Source organism: Peromyscus eremicus, chromosome X, assembly GCF_949786415.1.
Source record: "Peromyscus eremicus chromosome X, PerEre_H2_v1, whole genome shotgun sequence".
NCBI classification, from domain to species: domain Eukaryota; kingdom Metazoa; phylum Chordata; class Mammalia; order Rodentia; family Cricetidae; genus Peromyscus; species Peromyscus eremicus.
The window spans coordinates 35451247-35474160 of record NC_081439.1 but is presented as its reverse complement, the minus strand read 5'-3'; the positions used below and the strand labels follow the sequence as shown (position 1 = coordinate 35474160).

Genomic DNA, 22914 nt, shown 5'->3' with positions numbered 1-22914 from the left:
TCACCTAGGATAGGGAACCACGCCAGGTTGGCAACCAAGAGTAAGGCCTATTGGTTTACACTTAGGTCCATGACTTTTGTGTGCCTAAGCTGAGATCCATACAGCTGTGTAGTGGGTGAATAGTTCCAGAATTATCTGCTAGGAAACCACATTTATAGGTCTCATAGGAGCTCATACAAGAGGTAACTTAGGCCTTAAGATAGTATAAATGGGGAAGACAGGCTGAACTTGAGTGACATTTCAGAAGACAAGTAAAACTGATGTTTCATGGAATGGGTAGAACTCTTTGACTTGGTGGTTCAATGGGTCTGAGCAGTGCATGAAAGATTCTCTGATATGGAAAATACATAGCCTAAAGATAGTGTTCTGCATCTGGGGATGACAATTCAGGAGTAACAACAGGTCCACACTTGAATTCAGCAGGATTTTTCGAAGTCCTTTTTTAGGAACCAAGTAGTTAGAACATGAGGAACGGCAGAAGTTGAAGTAAAATCCTGGTTTCATCTCCATGTGTGTGCCCACCATTCAATGAATAAAGGAACTTAGAAAGCTTGGAGTCATCAAAAAAACTCTTAGGCCTGTTAGTTATCAGCTCATCAGTGGCAGTTAAATTAGTGAGGTTATGTATGTCTCTCTAAATGTGAAAGATAAAGGAGAGAAAAGGGGTGAACACTGTACCTATAGCCATTTATATTTTATCCCACAATTAAAATTTTAAAAGACTAGCTCTGGGATATAACTCACTGATAAAGCAGGTTTGCAATATAAAACCATTTTTCTATAAAGTAAATATGATAATTATTATAGTCATAAAATAGAGTTTTTAAAGAACAATAAAAAGAAAACCAGGAAATGCCAGTCATGGTGACTTTTACCTATAGTACCCACACTTGGGAGGTAAAGGAAGAAGATTGAAGAGTTCAAGGTCATCTTCAGCTACACAGCAAGTTAGAGGATAGCCTGTGTAACATGAAACTTTGTCTAGGAGGGGAATGGCTGGGAGAGTCATAGCATGTTAAAAGATGAAATGGAAAGAGGTTACTGCTTCTAGGAGATAAAACTACTTGAGGGGAAAAAAGAAAAACGTTTAGGAACACAGGAAATCCAAAAGATATACATTTTCTGCTTGCCTAAATTGGTTAAAACTGATATTCATGGAAATATTGGGAATCCTTTCAAATCAGAGGCCTCTAATTGGTAGACACTGAAACTATCTCTCCTCATACAAACATTCCAGATCACTTTTCTCATACTGAAACCACTAGAAACCTACTGTAAGAAAAAGCACCCTCCACATCTGAGTTTACTGACTGAAGCTGCTGGCTTCTAGTTGTCAGACCTCTTGGCTCTAGGGTCTGCCTGACTTAATTATAACTTGAGTGAGAACAGAGGAAGGGGATAAAAGAATGATTTATCTTGTGTATCTTGCTAATGATTTTAAGGGTACCTTAAGAAGGTTAGACAGACACTCTGATTCTCTACTAAAACTTGGATAGAGAATTTTCTTTGGCCCAGAACAAATTATAGAAGTAGAATGTAGGCCCAAACTTGACTGTTGTTTCTACAATGTCAATAATGTTCAGAAGTTAATGATTTTCAAAAAACAAATATTCTTTGTCTATGTTTTCTCTAATGAAAGCTACAAAAATCAATGGCTGACAAGATACATGTGGAACAGACTCCTGAGCACACAGAATAAAAAATCTAAAGCAAATAAAATGTGAAAGAATTCTGTTAACTCTAAAGAACTATGTATATGTTTATATACCATTAATTTTAGGGGAAAAATCACTGATCATGTGACTTCTGACTTCTGTCATAGATCTTTGGGCAACACTTAACAACTTTTCTAAGCTTCTGTTTGCTCCTCTCTATATAGACAAAATGGGACATCCCACAGGCATGGATTGGTGGTTAAGTGTCAATAGGTATTTTAATTACTTTTCTGTTGCTGTGACAAGACACATAAAACTTAGCAGAGGAAAGGTTTCTTTTGACTCACAGTTTAAGATATTTAAGTAAATTGTGGTGGATAAGGTGTGGCAGAGTGAAACAGCTAAAATCATTATGACTGGGAAGCAGAAAGAGAATGTCAGTGCTAATGAGAGTTCTCAGTTCTACCTTTTTTTTTTTTTTAACCATCTGGGCATCCAACCTATGAGATGATGTTAACCACATTCAGGTCAGGTTTTCTAGGCTTATTTAATCCTCTCCTGAGATGACTCTACAGACACACCCTGAAGTATGTTTTAATAGTCTCTCAGATGCTTTTTAATCTAATAAATTGACAAGATTAAAATCACAATAGGTCAGTGTTTACTGGTCAGAACTGATACTTTTTAAAGATTTATAAGTCTAACTCCTGTTTATTCTCTAGAAGACACATTCTCATCTTTAGTTTTATGATAGACCATGAAAATCTGACCTAAATTGGAACCATGATTTACAATTTATAAAAGATCTTCAAGACATGTTGGTCACATTTAATTAAGCCAATGCCTGAACATTCTTCCTAAGATTCTCAAGTAGATAGAGCCAGCTCTTCTAAGGGAAAGATACATTCAAATGGCCATTTGTGGTGAAGATGCTAAGGAAGGAGTCAGAAGTGGTGTTTGTGGGATGGTTAGATTGTCTTTAAAGCCCTTGTAGTCTTGAAATTCTATGTTACCCATATCTTTGACAGTCGTTATTTTCTACAAAGTCATGAACTAAGATAAACTGCATAGGATATAAGAGACTCAGCATGGCAAAAAGCTCCACACTGGAGGGAATATATTATTTCTTCCTTCAAAAGAAGCACTCTGGCTCCCAGTGACATGACGATACCCAGGATGGTAGCCTCTCACCCTTCTGTCATCTTAACTGCAATAGTTACAATTGAGAAGTAGGCATGTGTACAGAAGATATGGAAAAAAGACTATTTTATAAACAACTACAAATTCCCAAGAATAACCTATCACCATATGCAATCAAAACAGTTTCATAAAGAAAACTTACATAATTTGGAATTATTATAGTAAAAATAGAGTATCAGAATAACTTACATATGTTTGATGGTTAATTTTGTGCTTCAAGTTGACTCTGCCAAAGGATGCCCAGATAACTTGTAAAATATTATTTGTGAGTATGAGTGTGTTTCTAGAAGAAATCAATAACTGAATCAATGGACACAGTGAAGACGATCTGTAGTTAGCAATGTGGCCAGGCATCATCCAGTCTTTTTCCAGGCCCAAGTTGAATCAAAGGATGTAGAAAGATTAGATGTATTCTCTCATATTGAACTGAGACATTTGTCTTCTGCTGCTTTAAACATTGACTCCTTTGGTTCCCTGCCCTCTTTACTCAAAATAAATTATTACAACCAACTTTCCCAGTTCTTCAGTTTTAAGACAGTGAGCAGATAATAGGACACTGGGGCCTCTAAGGTCACAAAATAAATGAATTTATATCTATCAGTGGATTTCTCCAAAGAACTTTGAATTATTGTCTATATTTATGCATGTAGAACATCTCTGAAGGGTCTTGCCTTAGTTAGGGTTTCTATTACTGTGAAGGAACACCGTGACCATGGTAACTCTTAATAATGAAAACATTTAGTTGGGACCGTCCTGCACTTTCAGATGTTTAGTCCCTTATCATCATGGTGGAAGCATGGCAGCATGCAGGCAGACATGGTGATAGAGAAGGAGCTGAAAGTGCTACAACTGGATCAGGAAGCATCAGGAAGAAAGAGTGACACTGGCCTGGTTTGAGCATTTGAAACCTCACAGGCCACCCCCTAGTGACGTACTTGCTCCAATAAGGCCACATTTACTCAGACAAGGCCACACCTCCTAATACTGTCACTCCATATGAACCTGTGGAGGCCATTTTCATTCAAATCACCACAGGTCTCATAATTTAAACAGTTAAAAGTCTGAAGAACACTCTTAGAATTGGTAACTTAAAAGGAGCTTTTCTGTTGCCAAAAGAAGATCTCAGTCAATGAGTGAATTGCCATTGCAGACTGCTTCAAGACTGGAGATCTGCACTGAAGTAAACTATCCCCTTATGTCTGCAGCTCTAAAAAAATAACTATCATTGGCCAGATGGTACTAGTATTAAAAATCTAAGGAAACATTTTATTCCAAATGTCATGTATTGATAGTCTAAGTTTAAGACTACCTTGACCTTGAAACTTTATTCTTCTAAGATTGTTGTCCCACTTACAAGAACTTTCTGTCTTTGAAAAAATACTTTCACAGTGTCTATTCAAAGTTTATACCCCTTTTTCTCACCAATCCTTTTATTTTGTGCTTCAACTGCAGAAAATGTCCTGGACAATAAGTCTTTTACATTCAAGACAGAACTAGGTGATTTTGAAACAATTCAGTTCTTCCTTAATTTCGGCATGTGCTGGAAAAGCAACATCATGACAGAGGGAAGGGCCTGCACAGGCTCTGCTCCTGTTGTCCTGCAGCCCCCAGACACAGGGAATCCTTTAATGTTTAGCCTAACATTTCACAGAGACAGGGATATAAAACCTGAGTGGGCTGCTTTCTGGGATCCCTTAACTGCTGTATTTGTAGAACACATGTAAACAAGGTCTAATCTGATTTGGAGGGCTGACTTAGAATCCTAGGGCCTGGGATTACTGAGATTCTGGTCTCCCTCCACGCCAATCTTTAAGAAAAAAAGGCTACTTGTGTATATGTGTGTAGATATTTTGTATAAGTGCACTCAGACAAGTTGGTGAACTGCACAGTGAACTTTTTACACATTATTTTGTGTCATCTGTTCAAGAGTTCAGTTTGTATAGTAGGTAAGAGTTGTCACCATTTCAAGAATTCACTAAATTTGTTTATTGGAAGAGAGATAATTGTTTCTTCTAGAGCTTAGTTACCCTCTTATTTCTTCTACATAGAGAGTTCTCAATGATAAGCTATTATATAATATCTACAGAAGTAGGAATTGTCTTCCTCTTTAATAAGAAGACATCTTTTGTCATTTGTACTCTAGCTGGTTATTTAGAATGCATTAAGATATAAAAATTATTCTGGGAGACTTGTTAGACAGAAAAATCCCAAATTATCTGTATCCAGTCACTCATTAACCTCCTAGATAGATTTTGTAAAGGTTAGTTTTGATAGTATTTTTAATTAATTTATTTATTTTATGTTTATGGATATTTTGTATGCATGTATGTATGTGCAACATGTGCTCTCTTGGTGACTTAGGAGGTTCCAGAAGATGGTGGTGGATCCCTTAGGACTGGAGTTACAGATGAGCTACCACATAGGTGTTGAGAATTGAACCGGGGCCCTCTGGAAGAACAGCCAGTGCTCTTAAACACTGAGCAACCTCCCCTTGATAGTGTTTTTGTTATTTATTTTTATTACTCTACTCAACTGTAAGGAAACTTATTTACTTACTTATTTATATGAAGAATTGAACCTAAGATTGTATGCATTCTGGTCAGGAGGTCTACCACTGAGTTACATGGTCCAGCAGTGAAATTAACTCCCTTTCAACAATACAATTTTAATAAATTTTAATGCATGTGGTAGAATTGAAAAAAATCTCATTTAGTTCAGACTAAAACCACATCATCATAAATTCTGAAGTCAAAGTAAATGTAGTTTTCACCATTCATCAAAGAAGCTTCTCTTTGCAACAGAGACTAGTACCAAAAACCACAACCAATCAAATTGCAGAGTTGTGGAGCACAGTCCCAATGGATACAGCTACAAAGCACTCCTGACTGTAAGGCTTGGGGAATACTGCAGAAGAGTGGACAGAAAGATTTTAAGAGTTAGTGGAACAGGGAGTTTGCTGTGAGATACTTTGAATTCTTCCTTTCCAATTTGTATCCGTTTGATTTCCTTCAGTTGTCTTATTACTCTAGCTAGAACTTCAATTAGTATATTGAATAGGTACGGAGAGGGTGGACAGACAGCCTTGTCTTCTTCCCGATTTTAGTGGAATTGTTTTGAGTTTCTCTCCATTTACTTTGAGGTTGGCAATCAGCTTGCTGTATATGGCTTTTATTATGTTTAGGTATGTCCCTTGTATCCCTGATATATCCAACACTTTTATCATGAAGGGGTATTGGATTTTGTCAAAGGCTTTTTCAGCATGTAATAAGACGATCATGTGGGATTTCTTCTTTCCATTTGTTTATATTGTGAATTACATTGACAGAAACCATCCCTGCATCTCTGGGATGAAGCCTGCTTGATCATGGTGGATGATCTTTTTGATGTATTCTTGGATTCTGTTTGCCAGTATTTTATTGAGTATTTTTGCAACGATATTCATGAGGAAAATTGGTCTGCAATTCTTTTTCTTTGTTGAGTCTGTGTGTGGTTTGGATATCAGAGTGACTATGGTCAGATTTTCCATTTCCAGGATTTCCTCTGTTTTTACTTTCTTTATTTCTTCCATTTCGATTTTCAGGTCTTGAACTGTTTCCCTCACCTGTTTATTTGTTTTTTTTTTTTTCTTCTTGGCTTTCTTTGCATCCCTTTAGGGATTTGTTGATTTCATCTTTTCTTTGTCTTTTCCTCAATTTCTTTAAAGGGTTTTTTTTTCATTTCCTTTTTAAAGGCCTCTATCATCTTCATAATGTTATTTTTAAGGTCGTTTTCTTGTGCTTCAGCTGCATTGGATTGTTCAGGTCTTACTGTTATTGGATAGCTGAATTCTGTTGGTGCTATATTACCCTTTCTGTTATTCACTGTGTTCTTATACTGGTGTTTAGACATCTGGATTTGGGATGAATATGGGTCTAGGTGTTGATTCTTGTGTTTATCTTCATTGAATGGGTGTTTTGTTTTTTGATTTCTGTTTCCTCTCTGTTCTTCTGGCCTAAGTGGCCAAAGGTTCTAGAGACTAGCAAGTCTTCAGGTTTAGTAGGGTGTCTCCATTGGGCTTTTTTAGGCCTGGGGTCCCTAGATCTGCCCTGGCCTCCAGTAAAGCCAAAGTCTTCTCCCAGAGTTGTGGGCCAGGATATGGAGCCCAGGGGTTGAGATGCAGTCTGGGGTTGTTGGGTGGGCTTAAAGAGATTTAGTGGGCTTTGGGTTGTGTCCTTACAGGTTTCTAGGACCAGCCTGGTGTCAGGGAAAGCTGCTGGGGCTATGGACCCTAGTATGGAGCCCAAGGGAAGGGGTGCAGTCTGGGGTTGTTGGGCTGACTTAATGAGGTTTAATAGGTGGTGGGCAGTGTCTTACCTGGGGTTCCTAGATCCTGCCTGGCCTCTGGTGAAGGCAAAGTCTTCTTCCAAAGTTGTAGGCCAGGATATGGAGCCCAGGAGAGGGTATCGCCCTGTCCCTTCCTTTACTTCATTCAGTCATTATTACTAATTTTGCCTTAAATAATTTTGAGCCTCATAAATCACAAATATATTATTTTGCCAATTTTTATTTTTATTGGTAGTGTCATTGGACTTAAATGATTTTAATTGTGTTTGTATAACTGATTTATTTCAGTGTTGTTGCTGTTGCAGTGATTTGTATCCTGCTTTCTCAGTGGTGCTCAGCATTGAACTGTGAGTAAAGGCTCTTCGTTATGAAGACCTCTACATAAAACTGAAAGACACATGTGCCTCAGTAGATGTGCAACTCATAACTCAAAAACACAGAAAATATGAAAAATCAAGGAAACACAATTCTTCTAAAATTCACAGTTCTTTAAAGATCAAATTCTAAGAAACTGAAGTGGATTTTAGAAGTTTAATTCTAAAAACAATTGATTACTCCACAGGGGATTTTAAAAAGTAAGTGAATCAAGTAAAGAAGTCAATTCAGGGCTTACACAAGAAAATCAGTAACATGGATGAGAAATTCAATACAGAAATTGAGCTTCTGGAAGGAAGAAGAAGTGGTAGAAATGCAAATCACAATAAATCAAATAAACAACACATCACCAATATGCCAGATTAAGCAGAAAAAAAAAAGAGTTTTTAGACATAGAAGACAAAGTTGAGGAAATATTACACCCAGAAAGGAATAAGAATCATAACAAGAAAGATGACAATTTTAAGACTTCTGAGACAAGATTAAAAAAACAAACCTAAGATACTCTGGTTCAAAGAATAGAACTGAGCTATAAACCAACAACATAGAAAATGTAACCAATGAAATTATAAGAAAAAGATTCCTAAATCTAGAGACATGAACATCCAAACACAAAAGGTATTTAGACATCCAAATCAATGTGACCAGAGAAGAACTTCCCCATGACATATTATAGTCTGGATGTCAGAAAGGCAAAACAAAAAATATAAAAAGCTATGTGAGAAAATTGATATTTCACATACACAGGAAAACATATCAGTCTAACAGCAGGCCTCTCAGCAGAATCCCTAAAAGCCAGGAAAGTGTGGTGTGGTGTATGTCAAGCTCTGAAAGTAAATAACTGCTAACTATGTCTAGCATTTAGTCTTTAAAACCAATGGAAGTATAAAGACTTTCCAAGATAAACACTAACTGAAGGAACAAATCCATGTCTGTTGAGCCATCGCAGAAAAGCAAATACTGTATACCTTTTTTCATATGCATATTCTAGTTTTCTTCTAAACACCCTAACTAGAAAGGGAGTAGCTTTGGGAAGAGGAAGCGCCACAGTGCAAGAGAGGAGGGGCACAATAGAGGGTAATGAAGGAAAAGAAGAGAAAAATACCTGATGTACCCATAAGAAATATTACCAAAACCATAACAATTGTACAACAAATATGCTTTTTTTGGTGTTTTTGAGACAGGGTTTCTCTGTGTAGCTTTGTGCCTTTCCTGGATCTTGTTCTGTAGCCCAGGCTGGCCTCGAACTCACAGAGATCCACCTGCCTCTGCCTCCTAAGTGCTGGGACTAAAGGCGTGTGCCACCATCGCCCGGCCAAATATGCTTTAATACAATTAACATAAAGAAAAATTATGGTTCTAAAAGGTAAATAATTGCCTAATTTTACTTTAAAATTTACTCTTATACAAATTTAACCTTTCAAGTTAAGAATAGGTTAACTAGGGGCTGGAGAGTTGGCTCAGTGGTTAAGAGCACTTGTTTACTTGCAGAGGACCAAGTTTTAATTCTCAGCACCCACATGGAGGCTCACAGCCATCTGTAACTCTAGTTCCAGGAGATATGATGCCCTTTTCTAACCTCCAAGGCCACCAGGCATGTATATGGTGCACATACATATATTCAGACAAAACACTCACACATTTAAAAAAATGAGTAGCTGAGCACGGTGGCACATGCTTTTAATCACAGCATGGGGAACACAGAGACAGGCAGATCTTGGAGTTTGAGGCTAACCAGAACAGCCAGGGACACAGAGAAACACCGTCTCAAAAAACAAATTAAATAAAATGAATAAATCTAATTTTAAAAACAACAAAATAAAAATAACTTAAGTAATTGTGTGTGTACACACACACACACACACACACACACACACACACACATATGTATATATAAAGCTCTAGATCAGAGGTGGAAAAGTTTCAGATACTAAATATTTTAGCACTTATAAGACAATGATCTCACCATTACTTAAAAGCTCTTGTGGGCAAAAATAATCCCAGAGAATATATTTAAAACTATCAATGTGTTTGTATTCTAAGAAAACTTTATCTGTGGATATAAATGTTTGCTGTTGTATTTTCAAATTAAAAAATTTGAGTACAAATGTATTTTTATAAATAAAGTCCTTAGCACTTAGCCAAATACCTTGGTACTTAGCCAAAATTATCCAATCAATAAAAATCTTGTTTCTGAATTTTTAAAATGCTTTTCATAATTCCTTGAGAAATTCATACATGCAAAGAATTGTGGTTGAGGTGGTATTGTGTTCCCCAAAATATTGTTCATGCTAATAAACTTATCTGGGGTCAGAGAACAGGACAGCCACAATATTAAACATAGAGGATAGGCAGTGACAGCACATGCCTTTAATCCTAACATTCCAGAGGCAGAAATCCCTCTGGATTTCTGTGAGTTCAAGGCCACTTTGGATACAGCTAGGCATGGTGACACACGCCTTAATCCCAGTAAGTGAGCCTTTAGTCCCAGGGAGTGATGGCAGAAGGCAGAAAGATATATAAGGTGTGAGAACCAGAAACTAGCATTTTGGCTGGTTAAGCTTTCAGGCTTTCGAGCAGCAGTTCAGCTGAGATTCATTCTGGATGAGGACTCAGAGGCTTCCAGTCTGAGGAAACAGGATCAGCTGAGGAATTGGCGAGGTGAGGTAGCTGTGGCTTGTTCTGCTTCTCTGATCTTCCAGCATTCACCCCAATAACTGGCCTCAGGTTTGATTTTAGTAATAAGACCTGTTAAGATTCCTGCTACATGTGATTGTATTCACTCACTTATTTCCAAATTTTGTATTTTGTAGTAACTGTGCTGCTGGAGTGAGCATGTGCTGCTGGAGTGAAATAAACTTTAAATTTATCTCAATTTACTATCGAAAGCCTACAGAATATGTTCAATGTTTTCTAAAAAACAAGGCAGTACAATGGTTCAAGTGCATCCTAGCTTGAACTAAATCTTAAGATGCAACTGCTATGAATGTCCCTAAGTAACCCTGGTCAGTTTGTCTCCCACACCTTTCCAGTATACTGGAAATAAACAAAACTATTAGAGTGTTCTGTGGAGTTTTACAAGCAGCACCTCCTGACATCTTTGAGATTAGCTTGAGTAAATCCAGGTACATTGTGGCATGTATGAAGCCTGTCCATTCACTAGGCCTCTTTCCTCTCACACAAATGGTGGAGATCCATGGCTTCTGCTTCTACCCTTGACCATGCTTCTATATGCATGTCCCCAATAAACTGAATTATGTGCAAGCCTTGATCTAGCTGCCTTTTTTTCTTCACTCTATCCATTTACCTATATAGTGGCTAGTTCTTAAACATGCTGAAGCTGCATCTCAGCCTCAAGAAATTCTGATTTATGAAATATAGTACTTGGCCTATAAAATATATATTAAAAGTTAGTTGTATAGTGTAACATTGCATAATATAGATCAAAGAAAATATATATGCTGAGGCTTCATGATCTACATAGAAGATACTACCTATCAGTAGAGAAAAGTATAGAAAACAACCACATTGTAACACAACAATAACACTTCAGTAAAGATTAAACACACTGCAAACAACTCTACATTAAATGGATACTGAAAGACTGATAAACAGATATGTCTAAAGGTCTTGACTACCACTGAAGAGGAAGCAATTTGGATGATGTCATTGAAGAGAACACATAAAAATGCTTTTATTCTAAAAATATTCAATTTCATCTTTCCTTATTATTTTTAGTGACAAGGGACAAATCAAAGATCTTCAGCATACTAGGCTGAAATACAGCCTCAGCCACTGTTTACTTTTTGTATCTTTAATATGATTTTTAAATATGCAACCCAGACTACATTAATCATTCACACATTCACAGTGTGAAGGTATCATTTTTTTATACAGCACAAAGTAATGGTGGTACATTCTTAATTTCTTTTCTTTTTTTTTAAATGCACATTTCCAGAATTAGAATGTATTTGCAATAGAAAATAATGGATTTCATTATGACACTTTCATATATATCTATCATGTACTTTTTTCATACTCACTCCAATTTATTACCCTCTCTGGTTCCCTTCTTTTTCCAAACCATCCATTGCTGACTTTAATGTTTTATGGGACTAGCAAGACTGCTTAGCAGATAAGGGTGCTTCTCACCAAGCTAAGCCTGGAGATATGAGTTTTAGCCACAGAGCTCATGTGGTATACACACACAAAATAGATGAATGTAATACATACATATATATATATATATATATATATATATATATATATGCATACATACACATGTACAGCTTCTGCATATGGGAAAGTATGAACTACTAACCTTTGTAAAACTGGCATACTAATATGATGATTGCTGGGTCATCCATTTTCCTGCAAATAATAAAAATTTTCCTTTTATGGCTGAATACAATTCCAGTATATATATATATATATATATATATATATATATATATATATATATATGGCATATTTGCTGTGCCCGGTTTTCTTCTGATGGATATCTAGGCTGATTCAATAACAAGGTTATTGTAAATATTGCCATCCAACATGTGTATTCAGTTATATCTACTTTATGCTGATTTAGATGCCTTCAGGTATACATAACAGTAGCTGGACAATGTGGTAGTTTTTGTTTCATTTGTTTCTTGAGCACCTTTATACTGAATCCCATAGTGCCCAGCACTTGGTTTATGTCACAGGGTCTTGCTATGTAGTTCAAGCTGTCCTTCATATTGTGATTCTCCTGCCTTTGCCTTCCAAGTGCTGGGATTGTAGGCATTCACAATTATTATTTAGTTTATTGGGAAATAAAAATGCTAAACTAAGCATGGCAGTGCATGCTTGTGATCCCAGAATTTGGGAGATGAAGGCAGGAGAATCACAACTTCAAGGAAGGTTTAGACGATGTAGCCAGTTGAAGCTTGGGATACATGAGGCCTTGTGCCAAAAACAAAACAAAACAAAACAAAACAAAACAAAAAACATAAGTAAATCATTAAAATTAAAACATACTGGAGTACTAGCAAAATGTTAACACTGACTATATCTTAGTAGTGTTACATTGGTGAAGTTTTATATTAGTCTCTATATTACTTGTGTGGTAGAAACAGTCCATAATTAGAGATAAGAAGTTGTTTTTGTTTTTGTTTTTTTCTCTGCTCAGAGAGTGTGTCTGTCATGGGATGCTGACAATGTCTATGGAATCTTTTGTTTTGAAAATTCCCCAATCCATTTTCTTTTCCTTTTTCATTGTGTATGTGCATGGAGGAGAGAGTTCTATGCATGAGATTGGTGCTCAGGGAGGCCAGATAAGGGAGTCAGATTTTCTGGAGCTAGTGTTATAGGTGGTTGTGCTGTCCAATGTAGGTACTGGGAATGGAATTTGAATCCTCTGCAAGAGCAGTATGCGATTTGCTCAGTGGATAGCATGAGCCATCTCTCTAACCCCAAGACTCTTCTTTTCAAGAGGAGACTGAGTAATGAGCACTTTTAAAAGACAAAAATAAAGTACTGTTTTGAAGAACAGTGGAAACTCTAACCAAACATGTAATGACTACTAGTGACTCTACATAAGTGAAGACATTTAAGCTTATAAATCACAATCATACTTAAACTATCACACTTGCTTGATAGCTGGGACAGGCAATTTATATCTGCAGCTGTTCAAGCTGGGATGTGTTCTGGGGTCTGTAAGGCCATGCCAACATTTAGAAATTATCTAAAATATTCATAGAAAGGACTCATGAGACATTATGTCCTTATAATCAGAGTTAAGATTTATTACAGGTATTTTAATATTTCTAAACCATAAGAGGAGAGACAGGTGGAGGAACTTGGAATCCACATTCAGGCTTCTGATGTAGAGCATCCTCTTCCCCACCAACACAGGTATGTGCATACAGTATTTCTGATCCAGGAAAAGGCCTTTAGGGCTCAATTTAGGGTTGTTTGTGTATTTGTTTGTTTTCAGTAGCCCATGTTGACCACCAACTGACTACTGGTCTTGAATCCCTGACCCTCCTGTGCTATCAAGCTCATCTTGTTTTTTTTTTTTCTAATGGAGTTGGTAACATAGATACTTCTACCTATCATATGCCAAAAAGTTCAGACTCTCAAAAGATAATATATGGCCACATTGTTGCATAAACAATCTGAGGACTTAAAGCACTTTAATCAACTACGAAATGTTAAGAATTTTTCATAAATTCAAGTTTTCAGATAGACTATAGTTTGAGACCTACTATATTAACTACTTTTTGCACAGAAACATTGATTAAGAACTCAGAAAGTTAAATCAAAATTGTTAAAGTACCCAGTAGAGTAGAAAGAGTTGGTAAAATCAACAAGGTGAGGCCTACTAAGGGAAAGCAAGAGCTTAGCACCAAAGTCCAAAGGATTGATTACTAGTACAGGATTCAGGAGACTGAGTTTGATAGCATTAATGTGAAAAATATTCAAGGGGCTTGTTGTTCAATATCAATTAACAGTGTTAACCGAGCCATCAGAAAAAGTAATGGAATCTTACTCTAAATTAATGTGTTGTGCGTTAATCAATAGAGTTAAAACTCTCAATGTATTATGAAATGTTTAAACATCTTTGGGCAAAAATATGACTTTATATTTCTGATACAAATAGGAATACAGAGTCCAATAGTCAGTGTAAGTTGCTAGACTGATGCTGACCTCTGACATGTCTTTATATTTGTTGCATATGGCTTTGAAATTTGACAGTGAATTGTGGTTGTTTGATTGTTTATTTGAGCTTGATTTGGAAGATTTGAGACCCATACTGACAGATTTAGAGAAACAAAACCAGAATCACTACAAAAAGCAAATAGTAAGGCCTCACTATGGAATTAGCTGATTTATACAGGAAAGTTATTTTTCAATAGTGGACACATCCTAATGACTGCATTTATCTCTAGACTGGAAGAACAATTGAGCCCAATGAACTCCAGATTCTCTGTTACTGAACTTGGAAATGACAATCTGTATCCAAAGCCACGTCTGGCCACCTGTCTTCAATAAGTCAATTAACTAAGGAGCCAAAAAAATCCAGTGAACCCCCTAAGTCTTACTTGTCCTTCTTTCCAAAGGGTATCCTATTCCCCACTAAATGGCAGGCCCACTAATTTGCTCCAAAATTGGGTATAGGCCCATCTCAAGCTGGACTGTAAAAGTAGAAGGATTTCTGGTGTTTAAGTAACAGTCACCATCCCTCAGGAACTTGTGAAATAGGTTTTCCTTCCCCCATAAAGGAGTAATTTCACCTACCTCCACCAAAAGGAGACATATGGCTCTCTATTTACATATACCCACTACATCTATCAGCATATCGAAGTTCATGATAACCTCCATACTTCCTAGGTCCCTTCTCACAAGTGCCCATTATGCATTTCAAAGTCTACACTAGTATTCTGGCCCCTCTCATCCCTGCCTCTAACCTAAAACTTCCAGACTGGTTCAGCTCACACTTGTCCCTCCCCAGATACCCTTTCTCTTTATAAATGTAGAGATTTTTCTGTCTCACATCTCTCTGCTTTCCCTAAGACATCGTTGGCAGTTAGGAATAAACTTTCCCTTACCACCCATGGACTGGCCATTTTGATTACTTTACTGTGCCTCTCATAAATTTCCACAGTGGCAAAAATCTCCTTTTTTTTTTTACTTTTAATTTCAGTCTTTTAATTGGTATATTGACAATGGCCAGACATGACTTGAGGCACAGCTTGCAACCCCAAAAGTTTAATAACATAACGTTACAGTCAAGAATTCCTAAAAGTATGGTTTTATTTACTTGAATATTTCCCTTATACCTGTCTTCTACATCTTTTGTATTAATATCCGAAGCAAAAGAGTGGCCTTGGTTCAACGTTTCTGAATTTTATTCTGAATATCACATCAGGTACTATGAGAAAGACCACAAATACTATGAACTTATTTCACAATTCTTTTTTCATAGAGAAGAGCTCTAAATTTGGACAAAACGATTTTACATTGGCAATAATCACTCTTCAAATTTCCTGCACCAGAATGAATCTTTAAGATGAATTTGTAATACACATCAAGTACCTCAAGGAAATACTTGGTTTACAAGAAGTTCCAAAAAAAAAAATCATTCTTATGTGTTTTGCAAATAGGTTGACTTTCAGGAAATCCTGTTAAAAGGAAATACCATCTCAGGAAAGAACTACTTTAGCTACAATCACGTAAACTAGGCATCTTTAAAGTTTTTGTGCTGTGTGTACATCAGTAAAAAGTATTTATGTCAGGGTGTCCGAGCGGTCTAAGGCACTGCGTTCAGGTTGCAGTCTCCCCTGGAGGCGTGGGTTCGAATCCCACTTCTGACAACACTTACTTTGGACGCCGGGCGGTGGTGGCGCACACCTTTAATCCCAGCACTCAGGAGGCAGAGGCAGGTGGATCTTTGTGAGTTCGAGGCCAGCCTGGTCTACAGAGCAAGATCCAGGAAAAGGCGCAAAGCTACACAGAGAAACCCTGTCTCAAAAAACCAAAAAAAAAAAAAGTATTTAAATGTGTATCTCCAGTATGTGTTTCTTCATTTATTTACATGTATTTTCAACTCCTTTGACTAATTTTCATTCGAAGGTACTTCCTTAATACAACTATAACCTTGATCATATCCTTTTTTCTGCTTTACATGTTTTCTTATTGCAAATTTTAGTTGAAAAACGCTTACAGCTATGCTGATGACTCTCTTTAAATTCTTGCCACAAACCTCAAAGGGACCAATTTCCTATTGCCAGCTACTTTCCAACTTCAAATGCCCTGAGAGAGCCTTAGAACTTTAAAGAGGAATTTAATAGTTCTTAGCACTTCGTCTATATATCACTCAGCCTCTGAAACACATATTCTGCCTTCTCATCTGTTAATAAACATTGAAAAATAAGTTTCCTGCAAGTGAATTCTTGATATGGTCACCAAAGTCTCTTCCACCATGTCACATGTTCCCATCTCAACTTATGAAACTCTTCCCATTGCTAAAGTCAGAAGCTTCAGAGGAATCCTTCTCATATTTCTTTCTTTACATCATATAGAAAATACTACTTGCTTTACTTGATATGCACTGTCTGACGTCCTTTTTTACCATATGATCCAGGGTGACTGGATCACTCTAATCATCTGCTTGATATCCTTGCTCTCTTGAAGTCTGTCTTCACCCCACAACTAAGAGCAGTATTGTTATAAGAACTATATGTTATTGAACCTAAGAGATCACCAATTACAAGAAGATCTTACTGTCTGCATAATTTATGTTATTGAATTTGGGGTGTCACGGCCTGTGCCTCAAGCCAGGTTCAGCTACCTGTCCTTGGGAAACCAATTAAACTTGATAAGTCACATCATCTCAGTCAAATTAATAAAGGAAAGCAGAAGAGATTTATTTAATGTGACCACACTGAGAATAGAATTAAGATCAAATTGGTGGTTTGGGCCCAGGAAAGTGTGGAAAAATGTTCATCTTTCATGGATAATCCTCAGTTAAAGAGTGTAGTATTCCACTGACATCTGTAGTTGCAGATGTCTATTGTAGAAAACAAGATGATTTTTCCAGTTTAATGACTGCATGACAAAATGCAGAAGATGCCTTTCAGTGAAGCTTCTCCTAAGTTTACCTCTTACTTTAGGAAACCAGAGTATAGTATTTTGGTCACTATTTAAATGAGATAAAAAAATGAGTACTTGCCCTGGAGGAGATGGGAATGGGGGGTGGGCTGGAGGAGGGCGGGGGGCTGGAGGAGGGAGGAGAGAGGAATCCGTGGCTGATATGTAAAATTAAATTAAATTATAAAATAAAAAATGAGTACAGAAGAAAGCATTGAATATTGTTAACATTGAACATAGACCAGACATTGAAAATCGTTAATTATGAACTTCCTTTTTGCTTGGATATTTTGTTTCTGGTTAAGAAGTAGGGATCACTTTTCTAAATTGCTGTGGTAAAGATGCTTCAAGGCTGTATTTGCAACAATATCCTTACAGACTTTAATTTAGCTTATGTCTCAGATGTTCACACTTCAAGAAAAGACTTCATTTTGATTTTCATCAAATTCATGTGTGTGTGTGTGTGTGTGTGTGTGTGTGTGTGTGTGTGTGTGTGCATGCGCACGCGTGTATGTTGTGTCTCCTGTATTTTCACTTGGTTACCTGTTATCTCAAGCACATTCTGTCACTCTTCAAAAGACTGCATGAGAGAGCATGTTTTTCTTTTTGTTAAAACAAAAGAACAATTTTGGCACAAAACTATTGGCTTGGTTTGACTTAGCAAATACACTGGGACATTTGCATATTTTATATAGCTGTTCAGTGAAAATTTCAATTTCAAAAACAAGTACCCATGTGAAACAGAATAACCTATTTCTTCCTATTATACTCTCAATAGTCTTCATCTTCTCAGAACACATCATTTACAATACCACAGCACATTTGTATGACCCAGATGTGTATAGTTACCTGCTATTCTCTACTAGCTGATTCTCCAACACTGTCTGAATAGCTTATCATTGAACTTCTGACACTGTCTACCTGGACATAATATTCAGACACAATAGTAAGGGCTGTGTCCAGCCAGATGCTGGTGGCACATGCCTTTAGTCCAGCACTCCAGGAGGCAGAGGCAGGCAGACCTCTGAGTTCAAAGCCAGCCTGGTCTATAGAGCCAGTTCCAGGACATCCGGGCCTACACAGAGAAATTGTGTCTCAAAAAACAAATAAACAAACAAGGAACAAAGAAGAGCTGTTTCCACAATTTTGTTTCCTGCTTTCCAAATGCCAATCACAAGTGGTGAATTTCCCAACAAATCAACAATGTCTGTCCAGTTTGGGTATAAATTGCAGGATTCCACAACCTCTTCCTCCTGTTCAGTAGTTTGCTGGGTCACTTGAGGCAGGGTAGAAAGATATAGGAAGAAAACCACCAAAAGAAGAGATGCTCCTTTATTCTGACATCCAACTTGCCTCCCCTCCTGATAGTGTCATGGAGCTGAGCAGCTTAACGCAACATTCATAAGGAAAAATGCCACAGGAGCAATGTATGACATAGGGAACCTATCTGTGCTTACTTAGAGCCAGAATAACATGTAACATCAACTTTTAGCACTCATTTCTCATCTGTCAATTTAGCACAGTCAAGTTTGTCTACAAAGAAAAACTGACCTTCTAAACTTGTAGACTACACTCTTCGATTTGATTTTGTTTCATAAAATGGCTTCTGAAAATCTTTAAAGATGGAATTAAAGGCTACTAAAACATATATCGAGAGATAGATGTAGATATCCATTGAAAAGACACATAAGTGTGATCATCTCTTAAGAAATCCATAATCATGCTTGGGTGTATCTTATTTGTTCCCTGAGAGCATCTCTCTTTATATTACGCCTGTACTTAAGATCCATGTTTAAAAGGTCTTTTGATAAAATCCAGTTCTGCTTCACAGTGGCTCAATCTGAAATTCTTTTATTCAGTGAAGCCAAGAATCCTAGTTTTGCCTGAGTGAAAGTCCCATAGTGAGAAGGCAACTTCTTAGGCTACTGCCAGAGAGGGCACTTTGCTACCATTCCTGCTATCATTGACAAAATCAGAGGATACAATTATCCACTGTGCTTATGGTTAATGAGTCCTTGTAAAGGATATTATGAATGATACTGATTTTAAAAGTCAGATGAAGAGATATATACAACAAATTATGTAGAAGCAGAGGTTTGTAGAAGCAGAGGTTTGTACATCACCTTTTTACTGCCTTCATGTGTTGACAAAGTCAGAAGTTCTCCAAAATCCCCAGGGATTTTTATAGAGGCTTCATTATCTATTATTAATTCGAATTCCAGTCCTTCTCCTCTTCATGGAGGATGAGTGGGTGAAGCTGAAAACTTCAAACCTTCTAGTCATGAAAGACCAGTCCCAATTCATAATCCATCCAAGATTCACTTTATTAGAAAAGGATACTCCAGGAAATCTTAAGAGACTGGTAGAGTTAAGTTGGGGGATACTATCAAAGATAAAATATCAAAACATAGTATGGCAGAGGTGGTTCAGCTGTTAGGCGCACTTGTTGCTCTTCCAGAGAACCCAGATTCTGTTTACAGAACTTACAAGGCAGCTTACAGCGAGCTGTAAGTCCAGGTGATATAACACCTCTTCTGGCCTCTGTGGGCAGCAGGCATGCACATAGTACACATAAATACATGCATGCAAAGCACTTAGACATAGACAATAAAAATGAATGTCTTTTTTTAGAAAATGAAAATAAAAACAAAAGTAAAAATCAAAGTATAAACCTAAGACCCCTATCAGTCAAGAAACAGCACATATTTTTAGGAACTCTAAGTTAGAAACTAGAGGCAGAGAAAATATATAGATTTTATTATCATATAACATCCCATGAAGATCAGTTTTAATGTGAAATGCTCATTATGGCATGATAAGATATTTTGCTTTACATTTATAACATAAATATATATTCATAGCTTTGCTTCATATTTAATTCTAGTTTTTGGTTTCAATTAACTATAGCTATCTACTCACAGCATTTTTGACTGGTGAGAGTAGGCTCCCAATGGACACAGGATTCATCTAATGTTTCATAGAGACATGTGCCATATTTCATAGGACTTCTCTTGAGAGGTTTGTTACTTTATTATTCCAAGTGAACAAGATACCAGTCTCCCTGCTTCTGTTCTTACCCCAACAGTCTACTTTCAACAGAGTAGCTGCAGTGCATTCTGATGAAACCAGAGTCAAATCATTACTACTGCAGTGATCTCACCCTCATTACATTCTGTCTCTCAAAGATAAAGTCTTCATAATGCCTCACAAAAAACCTCCTCGATCTTACTCCTGCCCTTCTGTTACCTGGGGCACACTAGATATATATGTAACTATCCTGGCATCAAGAAAGTTATTATGAAAAAATACTTGTGCCTTTCCCTTTGCTTATCAGACTATTGAGACAATGGTCCCCAAAGAACTGGAATTTGGGGCTAGAGAGATGGCTCAGTGGTTAAGAGCATTGATACTCCTATAGAGGACTCAGGTTTAGTTTCCAGCACTTACACAGTGGCTAACAGCCATTAATAATGCCAGTTTCAGGTAATCTGATGCCCTTTTCTGACTTCTGTGGGCATGGGACACACATGTGGTGCACAGATATACATGCAAGCAAAATGCTCACACATAAATCTAAAAAGAAAAATATGAGATTTCTCCAGTAATCTCATACTGGGAGAAGGAAAAGTCTGAAGCCTGATACCAGGCCAACAGAAACTTTTTTACTGGGAAGAGATTTCTCATGATTCTGACAACTTGTCATACCACTTTACATTAGAGACTAGAGCCAAGACAATGATGGTTCAGCAATTGCCAGAACCATACTTTGACTGGGACTACTTAGTGATGAATAGTGTTTTCCTTGTACTTAAACTTCGTGTCAGAAACCTGAAGATGGACTTGGGGAGGTGTGGTGGGTCACTGGATCTTTGCTCTTCTTCCCAATGTGGACACATTAAGAATACGTCTTTTTTCTGCTTCTTTCTATTACTTGTCTTTTTAATTGGCCAATTGAAGATGGGTGGCTGAGTCTGGCTTGTTAGGTCTACCAGGACCCAGGCTCTGACCCTAACAATTCTGACAGCATGTACACTCCCTCTTCTGATCCTGTGTATTTTCTCTCCTCTGTGTTTCAAACTTTCTCCTCCAAGATTTTCCTATATTGTTTTTACCATACCCTCTACATATCTCTGTTCAGAACCCAATTTCTGCCCAGTGTGGTGGTACTTCCTGTATTCCTAGATACATGGGACTCTGAAGCAGGAGGACAACCTGGGCCCAGATGTTCAAGACCTGATTGGAAAACATACAGAGAGTTGTAGTCAGATGTTTCTCCTGTCTTAGCCAGCCCTGCGGATAGGGTCAAATCTCTCCCACTCATGTCCCGCAGCCGCTTGGCCCCAAGTAAACACACTGAGGCTTATATTACTTTCAAACTGTATGGCCTAATGGCTCAGGCTTCTTGCTAGCTAGCTCTTATATCTTAAATTAACCCATTTCTACTAATCTTTGTTTTGCCACATGTTCTGTGGCTTTACCTGCATCCCATTACATGTTGCTCCTTGGGCTGCTACCTTGCATCTACCCTTCGCTCTGCCTTTCTTCTTCCCATATATATGCCTGGATTCCTGCCTGCCACTAAGCTGCCTTGGTATAGGCCAATGCAGCTTTATTTATCAACCAATCAGAGCAACACATATTCACAGCAAACAGAAAGACATCCCACAGAAGAGAGTCCACCTCAATAAAAGAGTAACATTATTGAGACTTTTTAAAAATGAACACATTTTCATTCACAGTGACACACACACACACAAACACACAGAGAGAGACCAAGAGACAGAGAGAGAGAGAGACAGAGAGACAGAAAGAGAGACAGAGACAGAGAGAGACAGAGAGAAGAGAAATGGGGGAATTCTTCTTTGTTTTGTTTTTCCCATAGCACTTTAACAGTATTTTAACATTACACCACATTGTTCTTCATTAGTTGTTTACTGTCTGACATCCCTAGCATATTGTAAGCTCCAGAGGGCCCTGATTTTTGCATTGCCTATGCTTTTCCCTGCCACTATCCAAGACACTGGAATATAGCCACTTGGAATATAGCCAAGATAAACATTCATACTAACTTGGAAGAACAATATACATTATGCCCATTGTCATGGTATGACAAGTTACAGCATTTAATTATCTAGAATGATAGATGATTTATGCTCACCATACAACAACAAAGAAATTCTCAATAAATGTTTTTCACTTGAGAGGCTGTTCCTGCCATAGTAGTGCCTTCTCCAGTTTGGTTCAGTCAATGCTAGGAGAGAAGCAAAATACTCATGCATTTCACACAACCAAGGTTAGAAATGTTAGTAAAGAATAGATACATCAGCAAAGTCAGTCTTTGGACTATAGTATTTTAATATCTGATATTCAGATAACAAAATCCAAATCCTCAACACAGAATGCAGTAGAGTGACACTCCTGCAAGACTTGGGAGCTACTTTGACAAGAGAAGAAATTCTGAATTACATGAAAGACATGAATCCAATTTTATTAGATGATGCTAATAAAAGAAGGAAATGGCTAGCTAATCACAAGTTTCATTAGAAATTGAGAAAGAAAGGTCATGAAGTTGGGTGGGTGGGTATCTGGAAGGAGAAAGAATATGATTATAATTCATTGCATAAATTTTAAAAAATAATCATTAACCAACTAACTAACCAACTAACAAAATGGATTATTATGAAACTGAGGATGTGGTTCAATAGAGTGCTTGACTAGCATACACAAAGTCCAA

General features: G+C 37.3%; 1 non-coding gene across 1 annotated transcript; it reads left to right on the top strand.

The window, feature by feature from the left end:
• Positions 1–15821: 15821 nt before the first annotated feature.
• Trnal-cag (transfer RNA leucine (anticodon CAG)) lies at positions 15822–15904 on the top strand. The gene has a single exon. It is a non-coding gene; the product is annotated as a tRNA-Leu (tRNA).
• The last annotated feature ends 7010 nt before the right edge of the window (positions 15905–22914 follow it).